Source organism: Triticum aestivum, chromosome 3D, assembly GCF_018294505.1.
Source record: "Triticum aestivum cultivar Chinese Spring chromosome 3D, IWGSC CS RefSeq v2.1, whole genome shotgun sequence".
Lineage (NCBI taxonomy): Eukaryota > Viridiplantae > Streptophyta > Magnoliopsida > Poales > Poaceae > Triticum > Triticum aestivum.
In genome coordinates, this window is record NC_057802.1 from 154399324 (window position 1) to 154414755 (window position 15432).

Genomic DNA, 15432 nt, shown 5'->3' on the forward strand with positions numbered 1-15432 from the left:
AGAATACCAACCCCACGCTATTGCTCCCCGGCAACGGCGCCAGAAAAGAGCTTGATAATCCCCAAGTGCAGGGAACCATCGTAGCAATTCCCAAAGGTGGAAGTGATAAGTATGGAGTGTCGAACCCACAACGAGCTAAAGCTAAGATCAATATTCTCTCAAGTCCTATCTTCCACTGATACGACTCTACGTACACCGAACGTTTGCTTCCAACTAGAAACGAGAAATAAAACTACGTTGTGGGTATGAAGAGGATAACTTTGCATGATATCGGAGAGCTAAAACATAAAAGTAGGTGATGTTACCATTAAGTTAGAATATATTACTAAATATTATAAATAGCGAGTGTGGAATAATGATGGGTCGGTGTGCGGAATTATCCTAGGCAATTGTTAACAAGACCGGTAATCACTATTGCAATTTCATATGAGGGAGAGGCATAAGCTAACATACATTCTCTTCTTGGATCATATGCACTTATGATTGGAACTCTAGCAAGCATCCGCAACTACTAAAGATCATTAAGGTAAAACCCAACCATAGCATTAAAGCATCAAGTCCTCTTTATTTTCCCATACGCAACAACCCCCTTACTCGGGTTTGTGTTTCAGTCACTCACCAACCCACTATAAGAAAATCATGAACGTATTGCAACACCCTACAGCGGGAATCCCTCACGCTTGCGCGACACGGAGGGCACCATAGGACAGCACCAAAATAAGACATACAACTCATACCAATCTAGATCATCAATCAACCCAAAGACAAAGGATATCTACTCAAAACATCATAGGATGGCAACACATCATTGGATCATAATATGTGGCATAAAGCACCATGTTCAAGTAGGGATTACAGCGGGGTGCGGGAGAGTGGACCGCGTAAAAAGATGAGGATTGTGATGATGATGGTGATGTCGATGAAGACGATCACCGCGGCGATGATTCCCCTCTCCATGGCACTCCGATGCCACCAAGAGAGAGGAGGAGAGGTTCTCCCCCTTGTGCTTCCTCCTCCATGGCCTCCCCCCTAGATGGGGAAAGGTTCTCCCTCTGGTGCTTGGCCTTCATGGCAATGATGGCCTCTCCGGGATACTCCTCCATGGCCACCGGTGATGATGGCCCCCTCCGGCAGGGTGCCGGAGAGGGCCTAGATTGATTTCTCGTGGCTACAGAGGCTTGCGGCGGCGGAACTTCCGATGTAGGTTAATTTTCCAAGGTTTCTGTATTTATAGGAATTTTTGGCGTCGGTCTCACATCAAGGAGATGCCCGAGGCGTCCACGAGGCAGGCCCATGTGCCTGGGGGGGTGGGCGCGCCCCCCACCCTCGTGGACGCCCCGGGACTCTCCTGGCCCAACTCTTTTACTCTGGGTTCTTCTTTTGGTCCATAAAAAATCATCAAAAATTGGCACGTCAATTGGACTCCGTTTGATATTCCTTTTCTGTAAAACTCAAAAACAAGGAAAAACTGGCACTGGGCACTAGGTTAATAGGTTAGTCCCAAAAATCATATAAAATAGCATATAAATGCATATAAAACATCCAAGGTTGATAATATAATAGCATGAATACTTCATAAATTATAGATACGTTGGAGCCGTATCACGGCTCTGCCTCATCCTCCTTCTTGGCATCTAGGCGCTCCCTCAGCGGACCAGGAGAACATCGATACTGTCATCGAGGAGGTCACCAGGGATGCTGAGGGAGCCGCCAAGGGTGCTGCTGAGGATGCCGCCAAGGAGCCGACCGGGGAGATCGGCAAGCCCGCTGCCGAGGAGGCTGGCAAGGGGCCTGCCGGGGAGGCCGGCAAGGCCGCTGCCTAGGAGGGGGCGGTTGAAGACCAACCTTCCTCCTCCACTACCTCTGGCTCGGGCAGGTACCTGAAGGTGAGCGACGACCTGTTCGTCCACCTCCCAGGGACGGCGAGCACCGGGGCGCCCACAGAGGGGGAGGTGTTTGATGACGAGGTGCTCGCCGCCACCGGGCTTGAGGTTGTTGACGAACCGAGCGCCGGTGGCGGCGGTTCCCAAGAAGAGCGGCTCCTCCAGGCCATGAGCGCCAACTTCCAGAAGCCAATTCCAGGATGGCGGTGGTGGACAAGGCGGAGGCGGACCTCGAGGAGCGCGTCGTCGAGACGCAGGCTTGGTTCCGCCAGGCCCACAAGGAACTAAAGGCCGCCCAGGATGTGCTGGCTGAGCGCAAGCTGGAGCTTGCCATGAAGTAGGCCAACATCAAGAAGGCCCAGGAGCTGGCGAAGGAGGAGCCGCCAAAGACGAGGCCGCTCGGCACCAGCACCAGGCCGAGCTAAACTCCTAGGAGGAGGACCTTGCCTCTCGTGAGGAGAAGCTCGCCGCAACACTCCGCGGCAAGGATGAGGAGGTGGAGAAGCTTGTCGTGCAGCGGACCCAGGAGCTGGAGCAGAGGCACGAGGAGGCACTCAATGCTCAGGCCCAGGTCCAGGCCGGCATGGTGAAAGAACTGGGGGTGGAGCGGGACGGGCTGAAGGACCAGGCCCTGAAGCTGGCGAAGGAGAAGGACACGATCAATGGTGCTCTGATTGAGGCGCATGCCGCAGTCCTCGGCAAGGCTGAGCAGCTCTCCAAGGCCAACGACTCCATCAAAGACTTGAAGCTGGAGCTGGAGGGTCTTGAGGGGACGCTTTCGGAGGTCAAGGCCCGGGAGGAGACCCTGACCAAGGATCTGGAGAAGGAAAGGCAACTGCGGAAGAACGAGGCCGCCAACCACGCGGATTTCGTGAAGGGCGAAAACCTCTGGATCAGCCGCCTCGCCAAACGTGAGGTACACCCCGGAGCCGAACGTCAGTCCCAGCGCCAAGCTGACCCTATTCTTCGAGGGTGTTCTCGGGGCCCTGGAGTAGTTCCGCTCCAATAGGGCGGCCTCTCTGGCCGATGAGGCCCAGAAGCTTTGCCGGGGTGTCATGACCAAGGTCCTCACCAAGGTGGCGTACTGGAACCCCAACCTCGACTTCGACGCCGCGCTGGAAAGCTTGCCGGAGGATGCGAACCTCGCGGCGCTCGAGGAGCATATCGAGCCCATCATCATCCGCATCGACGGAGTCCGGAGAGTAGAGGACCAGCGCCGGGATTAGGCACCCCGTTTCTCATCACCGCTGCAGGTTCATGACTAATACAATTTCTATCTTCAGTTAGAACCGCAGCAACAATTGATGTAATATAACTCTACAGTACTTTGAAAGGATGCATGTTATTTTCCCGTTTGATCCCCTTTGTATGTTCACCCTACGTTACCGGGGTAGGCTTGCCGGCGCGTAAACCCAGGCCGCGGCGCCTCGAGGACGAATCCCCAATAGCCTGCCGGGTGTGCTTGCTGCCAGGCAAACCACCTCACTACTCTTAACGCGGCCGCTCGAACTGCCGAGCGGACTCGAGACAGAACGAGAGCGTTGCCAATTGCAGAAGGTCACCATGCCGTTCTTGACGCAGCCGCTCAAACTATTGAGCGGACTCGAAACACAGCATAGGTGTTGCCAATAGTGGTAGGGCCCCATTGCGTGCAGGTTTTCCATACACAAGGCAAGATGTTCGAGGACGATAACCTTATATATAAAAAGGAATTGCTCAAAGTTTTGCATGACTTAGCTTTCTGTCGTTGCGCGGGCGTTCACCGCATCCGCAGACGACGCCGCCCATTTGGTCGTCTTCTTCCTTGGAGTGACGACCACGATGAAGCTGCTGCTCCAACCAGACCAGATTTCAACAACTACGCCCCCTACCTGGCGCGCCAAAGGTGTCGGTGGAAATGACACCTATGGGATCACTGGGATCCCTTCTACGGTTGGCGGGCGCGAGGTTGTGCAAAGAGCGGGTCTGGCAGTCAGCACAAGGATCATTTACCCAGGTTCGGGCCGCGAGGATGCGTAATACCCTAGTCCTGCTTTGGTGTATATTTTAGTGTTCTTGAGCTCTCGAACTAGCTGTGGTGCGTGCGTAGTCCAAAAGATCCGAATCCCTCTCTAGTACGCCTCGGGTCTCCTTTTGTAGACGAAAGGGGTTGCCACAGTGGCACACAGGAGGTGGAAAGGTATACAGTGTACAAGCTTATCGCCTGTCATTATGGGACAAGGTGCATTAAATGCGCTCCTTAGGTGTCTCGTTGCTTTATCAGGAACGGCAACGAGGCCCGTCCCGTCCGTCGCCGCTCTGGCTCGCTCCGACATGCGTCCAGGTCAACGAGGCATGTAGCGCCACGTAGGCTGGCAGGCTGCTGAGATGGCGTTGTGGTAGGGTCTTCACGAAGATCTTCATGCCACCACGCAGGTGCTTGCTGAGTTGGCCTGGAAGCCGCACGTTGCCACACAGGTGCCTGCCCAGCTGGTTGGGCTAGTAGCTGCATGGGAACGGCGGTGGAGTCTTGACAGACGTGGGTCGGGCTATGGCCCCGCTGGTGTCCTCGGCAAGGGCCTTGCCGAGGCCTCAGCAAGGGTCTTGCCGTGGTGTTGCGGTTGTCCCCGGCAAGGATCTTGCCGGGGGTCTCGTGAATTTCCTCGGCAAGGATCTTGCCGAGGATCGTCGTCTTCTAGTCCTCATCTGATCTTGTGTGCTTATGATCTTGACGAAGATCTGCATGCCACCACGGAGGTGCCTCCCGAGCCTTGGCTCCAATGTAGTTGATGGTGTTGGAACCCTTGGGCTCAAGGGTGGCACGCTCTGCTGGCGTTGGGCAAGTTGCCCCGGCACGGCTCTTGCCGGGGCCGCGGGCCGCGGAGGCCGCCCCGGCAAGGGTCTTGCCGGGGGGAGTCCACCTCGCCCTCTTGCTCTTTGTGTCTCTGATCTTGGCGTTGCTTTGCCTGTCTTGTGCTCCTGGCTGGAGCGCTGCTCTGGTATTCTTGTGCTTCTGCTCCCTCCCTTTACCCTGCTAAGTGTGGCCGCAGGTGCGGCTCTGACTGCCCGTGCACAAGTAGAGGGGTAAAAAGGAGAGCCCCTACTTTTGTACACCGATAGTGCAGTAGCTTGGCAAGATGAGTGATCGTGCGTGGATGTACACCGGTGACACTAGTTAGGAAGACATGACCAATGAATGGTTAACAAAAACCAAGGGATTCGTGAGAGCCGCATTTGCAAATGGCCAGAGAACAACATGATGCCCCTATGTCCGGTGCAACAACTGGAAAAGAGGACAGAGGGTGAAATGGGTAAACACCCGAAGAAGTGGGGTTTTACGTCTGATTATACGGTGTTGACATTTCATGGTGAGTCTACCCTACATGCCAGAGCTAAGGTGGTTCATCGTCGCACCGATGAGCATGGTACCGGGATCGAAGACATGGTGGAAGACTTTGATAATGCTCAGGATTCAGACGATCAGATGGAGGAATCTGCAAAGGCCTTCAATGAAATGTTGGAGTCTTCAAAACATCCTCTCCACGAGCACACTGAGCTTTGTCAGCTGGATGCCATCGCACAAGTAATGGCTCTGAAGGCTCAATTCAACTTGGGCAGAGAATGCTACGACGCGATGATGACAATATTTGGACACTTTCTACCCAAAGGCCATTTAATGCCTGCAAACCTGTACCAGTCAGACAAAATCCTCCGTGCACTTAAGATGCCCTATGAGAAGATAGATGCCTATGAGAAAGGTTGTGCCTTATTTAGGCTTGAGTATGCGGACTTGAAATATTGTCCCATTTGCAAGTCGTCCAGGTATGTTGTGGTAGACAACGGTATGGGTGAGAAGAGGCAGACCAAAATCCCCGTTAATGTTCTTCGGTATATACCAATCGTACCAAGACTTCAACGTCTTTTCATGGTCGAAGAGACGGCCAGATAGATGACATGGCACAAAATGGGCAAAAGAACCAAACTAGATGCAGATGGGAATCAAATGATGGTACACACATCAGATGGTTCTGCGTGGAAGCACTTCGATGCATTACATGAGCAAAAAGCGGAAGATCCAAGGCATCCACGAGTCGCCATCAGCACTGATGGGTTCAATGTGTTTGGTCTGATGGCAACCCAATAAAGTTGTTGGCCTGTATTTGTCATTCCACTCAATCCCCCCTCCCCGAACAGATTATGCAAAGAAAGAACATTTTCCTGACATTCATAATTCTAGGGCCCAACTATCCATGGAAGAATATGAATGTGTACATGCAACTGCTTAAGGATGAATTGCAAGAAGTTTGGGATAATGGGTTCAAGACATACGATGTCTCTAGCAAACAAAACTTCATAATGCATGTCTGGTACATGTACTTGATGCATGACTTGCTGGCGTATGCGCTATTCGTTGGCTGGTGTGTGCATGGAAGGGTACCATGCCCCACATGCAAGGCAGCTCTTTAGTTTCATTGGCTGCAGGCGGGTCACAAGTTTTCTTGTTTCGACTTGCATAGACAGTTCCTGGATACTCGCCATAAGTTTAGAAAAGACAAGAAGAACTTCATCAAAGGTAGAGTTGTCAAAAACTCTGCACCACCTGCGTTGACAGGACAACAGACCGTGGATCATTTAAACGCTCTCGAGCCTGATCTAGAGTGTCCAGGGTATTTCAAGGGGTATAATTTGGAACACGCCTGGACTCAAGACATGCTTGTGGGATCTTCCTTACTTCAAAGACCTCATTTTCCCACACAACATCGACGTGATGCACACTGATGTCTAGAACGCAACCTTCTTCTTGTAGACTCGTGTTAGGCCTCCAACCGCAGAGTTTTGTAGGACAGTAGCAATTTTCCCTCAAGTGGATGGCCTAAGGTTTATCAATCCGTGGGATGCGTAGGATGAAGATGGTCCCTCTCACACAACCCTGCAACCAAATAACAATGAGTCTCTTGTGTCCCCAATACACCCAATACAATTGAAAATTGTATAGGTGCACTAGTTCGGCGAAGAGATGGTGATACAAGTGTAATATGGATAGTAGATATAGGTTTTTGTAATCTGAAAATATAAAAACAGTAAGGTAACTAATAACAAAAGTGAGCGAAAACGGTATTGCAATGCTTGAAAACAAGGCCTAGGGTTCATACTTTCACTAGTGCAAAGTCTCTCAAAAATGATAACATAATTAAATCATATGGCAATCCCTCAACGTGCAACAAAGAATCACTTCAAACTTTCTATCGGCGAACATAGGACGAAAACATGCATCAACCCCTATGCATAGATTACCCCAATGTCACCTTGGGAATTCGTGAGTTGAGTGCCAAAACATACATCAAGTGAATCAATAGAACATCCCATTGTCACCACAGATATCCCATCGCAAGGCATACATCAAGTGTTCTCAAATCCAATACTCAATCCAACATAACGAAACCTTAAAGAGCAACACTCAATTCATCACAAGAAGGTAGAGGGGGAGAAACACCATAAGATCCAACTATAGTAACAAAGCTCACAGTATATCAAGATCGTGCCAAATCAAGAACACGAGAGAGAGAGAGAGAGATCAAACACATAGCTACTGGTACATACCCTCAGCCCCGAGGGTGAACTACTCCCTCCTCATCATGGTGGTCGCCGAGAGGATGAAGATGGCCTCCGGTGATGGTTTCCCCCTTCGGCAGGGTGCCGGAACAGGCTCCCATTTGGTTTTTCAAGGCTACAAAGGCTTGCGACCGCGGAGCTTCCAATCTAGGGTTCTTCTCGGAGGTTTCTATATTTATAAGAATTTTTGGCATCGGAAACAAGTCAGGGGCGTGCCCGAGGGGCCCACAGGCTCGAGAGGCGCGCCCTAGGGGGTGGGAACACCCCCCAGGCTTGTGGCCACCTCGGTCACTTCCTGGCCCACCTCCAGTGCTTCGGGGGTCTCTTTTGGTCCATAAAAAATCACCGTAAATTTTCAGCCCATTCTGAGAATTTTTATTTCTGCAAAAAAACGACACCACGGTAGTTCTGCTGAAAACAGCGTCAGTTCGGGTTAGTTCTAATCAAATCATACCAAAACCATATTTTTTTCGCAAACATGGCATGAATACTTCATAAATTATAGATACGTTGGAGACGTATCAGCATCCCAAGCTTAATTCCTGCTCGTCCTCAAGTAGGTAAATGATAAAAGAAAGAATTTATGAAGTGTGAATGCTACCTAACATATTTATCAATGCAATCTTATTTATTGTGGCATGAATGTTCAGATCCATAAGATTCAAAACAAATGTTTAATATTGACATAAAAACAATAATACTTCAAGCATACTAATAAAGCAATCATGTCTTCTCAAAATATCATCGCCAAAGAAAGTTATCCCTACAAAATCATATAGTCTTGTTATGCTCTATCTTCATCACACAAAATATTTCATCATGCTCAACCCCGATGACAAGCCAAGCAATTGTTTCATAATTTTGATGTTCTCAAACTTTTTCAACTTTCACTCAATACATGAGCGTGAGCCATGGATATATTACTGTTGGAATAGAATATGGTGGTTTTGGAGAAGACAAAAAAAGAAGGAGAAAGTCTCACATCAACTAGGCATATTAACGGGCTATGGAGATGCCCATCAATATATAGCAATGTGAGTGAGTAGGGTTTGCCATGCAACGGATACACTAGAGCTATAAGTGTATGAAACCTCGAAAATAAACTAAACGGGTGTGCATCCAACTCGCTTGCTCAGGAAGACCTCGGGCAATTTGAGGAAGCCCAACATTGGAATATACAAGCCAAGTTCTCATAATAAAAAATTTCCACTAGTATATGAAAGTGATAACATAGGAGACTCTCTATCATGAAGGTCATGGTACTACCTTGAAGCACAAGTGTGGAAAAAGGATAGTAACATTGTCCCTTCTCTCTTTTTCTCTCATCATTGTTTTTGTTTGGCCTTCTTTGGCCTCTTTTATTTATTTTATTTGGCCTCTTTTATTTTTTATAAAGTCCAAATACTCATCCCAACTTGTGAGGGAATCATAGCTTCCATCATCCTTTCCTCATATGGGACAATGCTCTAATAATGATGATCATCACACTTTTATTTACTTAAAACTCAAGAATTACAACTCGATGCTAGAACAAAATATGACTCCATATGAATGCCTCCGGCGGTGTACCGGGATGTTCAATGATAAAGAGTGACATGTATGAAAAATATGAACGGTGGCCTTGCCACAAATACTATGCCAACTACATGATCATGCAAAGCAATATGACAATGATGGTGCGTGTCATGATAAAACGGAACGATGGAAGTTGCATGGCAATATATCTTGGAATGGCTATGGAAATGCCATAATAGGTATGTATGGTGGCTCTTTTGAGGAAGGTATATGGTGGGTGTAATGCACCCGCGAAAGTTGCACGGTACTAGAGAGGCTAGCAAAGGTGGAAGGGTGAGAGAGCGTATAATCCGTTGACTCGGCATTAGTCATAAAGAACTCACATACTTATTACAAAAAATTATTAGATATCGAAAAAAAGTACTACATGCATGCTCCTAGGAGGATAGATTGGTAGGAAAAGACCATCGCTCATCCCCGGCCGCCACTCATAAGGAAGACAATCAAAAAATAATTCATGGTTCGACTTCATCACATAACGGTTCACCTTACGTGCATGCTACGGGAATCACAAACTTCAACACAAGTATTTCTAACAATCCACAATTACTCACTAGCATGACTCTAATATCACCATCTTTATATCTCAAAACAATCGTAAGGAATCAAACTTCTCATAGTATTCAATGCTCTTTATATGAAAGTTTTTATTATATCCCTCTTGGATGCCCATCATATTAGGACTAAATTCACAACCTAAGAAAATTACCATGTTGTTTCAAGACTCTCAAAATAATATAAGTCAAGCATGAGATTTCATCAATTTCTTCAAAATAAAACCACCACCGTGCTATAAAAAGATATAAGTGAAGCACATAGGGTATTCTAATAAATTCACGATTAATGTGTGTCCCTCTCAAAAGGTTTGTACATCAAGTATGATTTTGGCAAACTAAAAAGCAAAGGCTCATATCATACAAGACGCTCCAAGAAAAACACATATCATGTGGTGAATAACAATATAGCCTCAAGTAAATTTACCGATGGATTGAAGACTAAAGAGGGGATGCCATCCGAGGCATCCCCAAGATTAGATGCTTGGTTGTCCTTGAATATTACCTTCGGGTGCCTTGGGCATCCCCAAGCTTAGGCTCTTGCCACCCCTTATTCCGTAATTCATCGAAACTTCACCCAAAACTTGAAAACTTCACAACACAAAACTCAACAGAAAACTCATGAGATCCGTTAGTCTAATAAAATAAATCACCACTTAGGTACTCTTGTGAACTCATTCTAAATTTATATTGGTATTATATATATTATATTCCAACTTCTCCATGGTTCATACTCTCCAATACTACCAATAGATTCATCAAAATAAGCAAACAACACAATGAAAACAGAATCTATCAAAAACAGAACAGTCTGTAGTAATCTAGAATCTACGTATACTTATGTAACTCCAAAAATTCTAAACAGTTAGGACAATCTAGGAAATTTGTATATAAATGTTTTGTAAAAAAATTCAGATCAAAAGAACGCTTCTGTGAATTTCTAAAATTCTGGCAATGAGCGCAAAAGATTCCGCTTTTCAGCAAGATCAAATAAACTATCACCATAGACCATCCCAAAGGTCTTACTTGGCTCAAACAGTAATTAAAACACCAAAACACAATTACTACAGAGGTAATAATGTGTATTGATTGAAAAACAGGAGCAAAAACAAAAAACACAAAATAAAAATTGGGTTGCCTCCCAACAAGCGCTATTGTTTAACGCCCCTAGCTAGGCATGATGATTTCAATGATGCTCACATAAAAGATAAGAATTGAAAAATAATGGGAGTATCATGAAGAATATGACTAGCACATTTAAGTCTAATCCACTTCCTATGCATAGGGATTTTGTGAGCAAACAACTTATAAGAACAAGAATCAACTAGCATAGGAAGGCGAAGCAAGCATGACTTCAAGATTTTCAACACATAGAGAGGAAACTTGATATTATTGCAATATGTAAAAGCATATGTTCCTATCTCATAATAATTTTCAGTAGCATCGTGAATGAATTCATCAATATAACCATCACATAAAGCATTGTTTTCATGATGCACAAGCATAGAAATTTTACTACTCTCCACATAACCAAAATTCTTCTCATTCGGAATAGTGGGAGTGTCATAAGAAACTCGAATACTATAAATTGTTTCAACATTAAAAGAGTAATGTTTAGAAAAAGGGTAATCATAATTATGACAAGGTTTATAAATGTAATCATCACTAGTTTTTATAACATAAGCGTCATCATAATAATCATCATAAGTAGCAACTTTTTTCTCATCATAATCAAATGAAACCTCATCCAAGATAGTGAAATCATTACTAAATAAAGTCATGACCTCTCCAAATCCACTTTTATCATTATAATAAGATTCAACACCCTCCAAAATAGTGGGATAATTATTATCTAAAGTTGACACTCTTCCAAACCCACTTCATAAATATTGCAATCATCATAAATAGGAGGCATGCTATCATCATAATAAATTTTCTCATCAAAACATGGGGGAGTAAAAATATCATCTTCATCAAATATAGCATCCCTAAGCTGGTAGCTTTGCATATCATTAGCATCATGGATATTCAAAGAATTCATACAAATAACATTGAAATCATGCTCATCATTGAAAGATTTACAGCCAAACATTTTATTGACTTCATCTTCTAACACGTGAGCACAATTTTCCTTTCCATCCTTTTCACGAAAGACATTAAAAAGATGAAGCATATGAGGCAACCTCAATTCCATCTTTTTCTAGTTTTCTTTTATAGACTAAACTAGTGATAAAACAAGAAACTAAAAGATTCAATTGCAAGATCTAAACATATACCTTCAAGCACTCACCTCCCCGGCAACGGCACCAGAAAAGAGCTTGATGTCTACAACGCAACCTTCTTCTTGTAGACTCGTGTTGGGCCTCCAAGCGCATAGTTTTGTAGGACAGTAGCAATTTTCCCTCAAGTGGATTACCTAAGTTTTATCAATCCATGGGAGGCGTAGTATGAAGATGGTTTCTCTCAAACAATCCTGCAACCAAATAACAAGGAGTCTCTTGTGTCCCCAACACGCCCAATACAATGGTAAATTGTATAGGTGCACTACTTCGGCGAAGAGATGGTGATACAAGTGTAATATGGATAGTAGATCTAGGTTTTTGTAATCTTGAAATATAAAAACAGTAAGGTAACTAGTAACAAAAGTGAGCGAAAATGGTATTGCAATGCTTGAAGACAAGGCCTAGGGATCATACTTTCACTAGTGCAAAGTCTCTCCACAATGATAACATAGTTAAATCATATGGCAATCCCTCAACGTGCAACAAAGAATCACTCCAAAGTTTCTATCGGAGAACGTAGGACAAAAACGTGCATCAACCCCTATGCATAGATTACCCCAATGTCACCTCGGGAATCCGCGAGTTGACTGCCAAAACATACATCAAGTGAATCAATAGAACGTCCCATTGTCTCCATAGATATCCCATCGCAAGACATACATCAAGTGTTCTCAAATCCAATACTCAATCTAAGATAACGAAACCTCAAAGAGCAAGACTCAATTCATCACAAGAAGGTAGAGGGAGAAAAATACCATAAGATCCAACTATAGTAACAAAGCTCGTGATACATCAAGATCGTGCCAAATCAAGAACATGAGAGAGAGAGAGATCAAACACATAGCTACTGGTACATAACCTCAGCCCTGAGGGTGAACTACTCCCTCCTCATCATAGTGACCGCCAAGATGATGAAGATGGCCTCCGGTGATGGTTTCCCCCTCGGACAGGGTGCCAGAAGAGGCTCCCGATTGGTTTTTTGTGGCTACAGAGGCTTCTGGTGGCGGAACTTCCGATCTAGGGTTCTTTTCGGAGGTTTCTTTATTTATAAGAATTTTTGGCGTCGGAAACAAGTCAGGGGGTGTCCGAGGGGTCCACAAGCTCGGGAGGCGCGCCCTAGGAGGGTGGGCGCACCCCCAGGCTTGTGGCCACCTTGGTTACTTCTTGGCCCAGCTCCGGTGCTTCGGGGGTCTCTTTTAGTCCATAAAAAATCACCGTAAATTTTAAGCCCAGTCCGAGAACTTTTATTTCTACACAAAATACGACACCACGGTAGTTTTGCTGAAAAGAACGTCAGTCTGGGTTAGTTCTAATCAAATCATACCAAAACCATATAAAATTGTTGCAAACATGGCATGAATACTTCATAAATTATAGATACGTTGGAGACGTATCACACACTCAAAAGAATATTGCCGAGGCCCTTTTTGGTGCATTGTTTGGCATAGAGGGGACGTCAACGGATAATCCTAAGGCTAGAGTCGATCAGGAGGCTCTTTGTGATAGACCGTTACAAAACATGTGATTACCGAAAGGAAAGCAGAACTAGATGAAGCCAAAGGCATGGTTCAATCTTGGAAGGCCAGCTATGAGGGAAATTATCTTGTGGGTGAAAATGCACTTGATGTTCCCTGATGGGTATGCGGTGAATCTAAAGAGGGGAGCGAGTCTTGAAAAATTGAAAATATTTAGTCTCAAGAGTCATGATTGGCGCATATGGCTTGAGCAGGTAATGTCGGTGATGTTGCGTGGCTTTATCCCTGAGGATGAATGGATAGTACTGGCAGAGCTGAGCTATTTCTTTCGTGTTCTTTGTGCGAAAGAACTATCGCCTGCCGTGCTAGATGAAATGGAAGAGTTGGCGCCGGAGTTGATCTGCAAGTTAGAGAAGATCTTTCCACCGGGCTTCTTTTATCCAGTGCAGCATTTGATTTTGCATCTCCTGACCGAGGTAAGATTAGGGGGCCCGTGCAAAATCGTTGGTGCTACGCAACTAAGAGGATGCAGAAGACGCTTCGAGCAAAATGTAAAAATAAACATAGAATTGAAGCATCGATGGCAGAGGCATTCATTACCAAGGAGGCGGCAAACTTTGTGATAGCACACTACGAAGCCAGAAATCGTCATTTGTATAATCCGAAGCCTCGGTACAATGCTGGTGACCCTAAAAAAGCTAGATCCAACCTCAGCCTATTCAAAGGGAAGCTCGCACCAGCCGGTGCTTCGAAACCAATAGCGTTGGATGTCGAAGAATGGCGGACCATTTCGTTGTATATCTTCAATAACCTAACAGAAGTGCGGTCGTACATCGAGTAAGTTCTCGGTACATTGTTTCGCAACTTCTAATTCCAAAAAAACATTTGAAGAAGAATATGAACCTCACATTAACCTAATGAAGAGGATTATGAACCTCACATTAACCCAGACACGTGTTAGACCACCTCCCCCCATGAAGAGGATTATGAAACTCACATTAATCCAGACACATATGAAGGAGAATTCTTCCAAGAAACACGTCTTTCCAAAAAACATTTCAAGAACCACTCTACTTCACCCCAGAACATTGAAGTAGACAACGACAATGAATCCGACTTCACCCCAGAGCTGGAACAAGAAGAGGTTACTGCTGCGGATGACCTGTCAATGCTTGACCGATTACATAAAGGAGGCCTTCCACATGTTGATGCCGCTGAACCCGATGAGCACATCATTCATGATAGTGATGATGATGATGCATTTATTGATCACGGAGCATATTTAGAAATTATATACATATATATTATTAGTTCATGTTAGGTATTCAATTTTTTATGTTGTACATGATGATGATACATTAAATTATATACATAATATTATTCATGTCGGTATTCAATTTTTTATGTTGTACGAATTTCGTTTACTCTTTGTCATGGCAGGTGTTGAAAGATGGTGGGCACGGGTCCAGAGCGCTCAAAGGCTCCTTCTTCATTGCGCGTGGTGGGAGGGGTACTTCCATTCCAAGCCAGCCTCTCCGAAGAGTGTTACTCTACAGTATGCATACACCGATGGGTGCTTCTTCGTCGGCGTCGTTGCCCACCGGGAGAGGAGGTCAGGGAGGAAAGAAGAGAGGTAGTAGAAGTTCACGTGGCCGCGGGAGAGGTAGGCAGGCTGCTATGCCATCCTTGCCGCCACCCCCAGCTGATTCGCCCGAGCACAGGACTGCTAGGGTGGACCCGTCTGAGGAGAAGGCTACGCGGACTCCGGTCCACGAGCCTCAGGTCGACTGGCCTTCGGCCCGCGAGACTCGGTCCCAAAGGCTTCGGTCCATGAGACTCCAGACCAGGCTACGTGCCAGGAAACATCTGGATGGGGTACCTGGCCGGATCCGCCTGAGGGGCCGAGTGGCCAAGCTGATGGTGGCGGGGATCGGTTTTCTGATAGCGAGGGCGAGGTGGTTGAGGGGGGCACCGTCTACTAGCGTGGTAGTACACGGCTCCCACCCATGCCGGCGACCCACGAGCAGAGGTGGTTGGTTAGGCCTGATGGGGAGAAGTAAGTGCATTTACT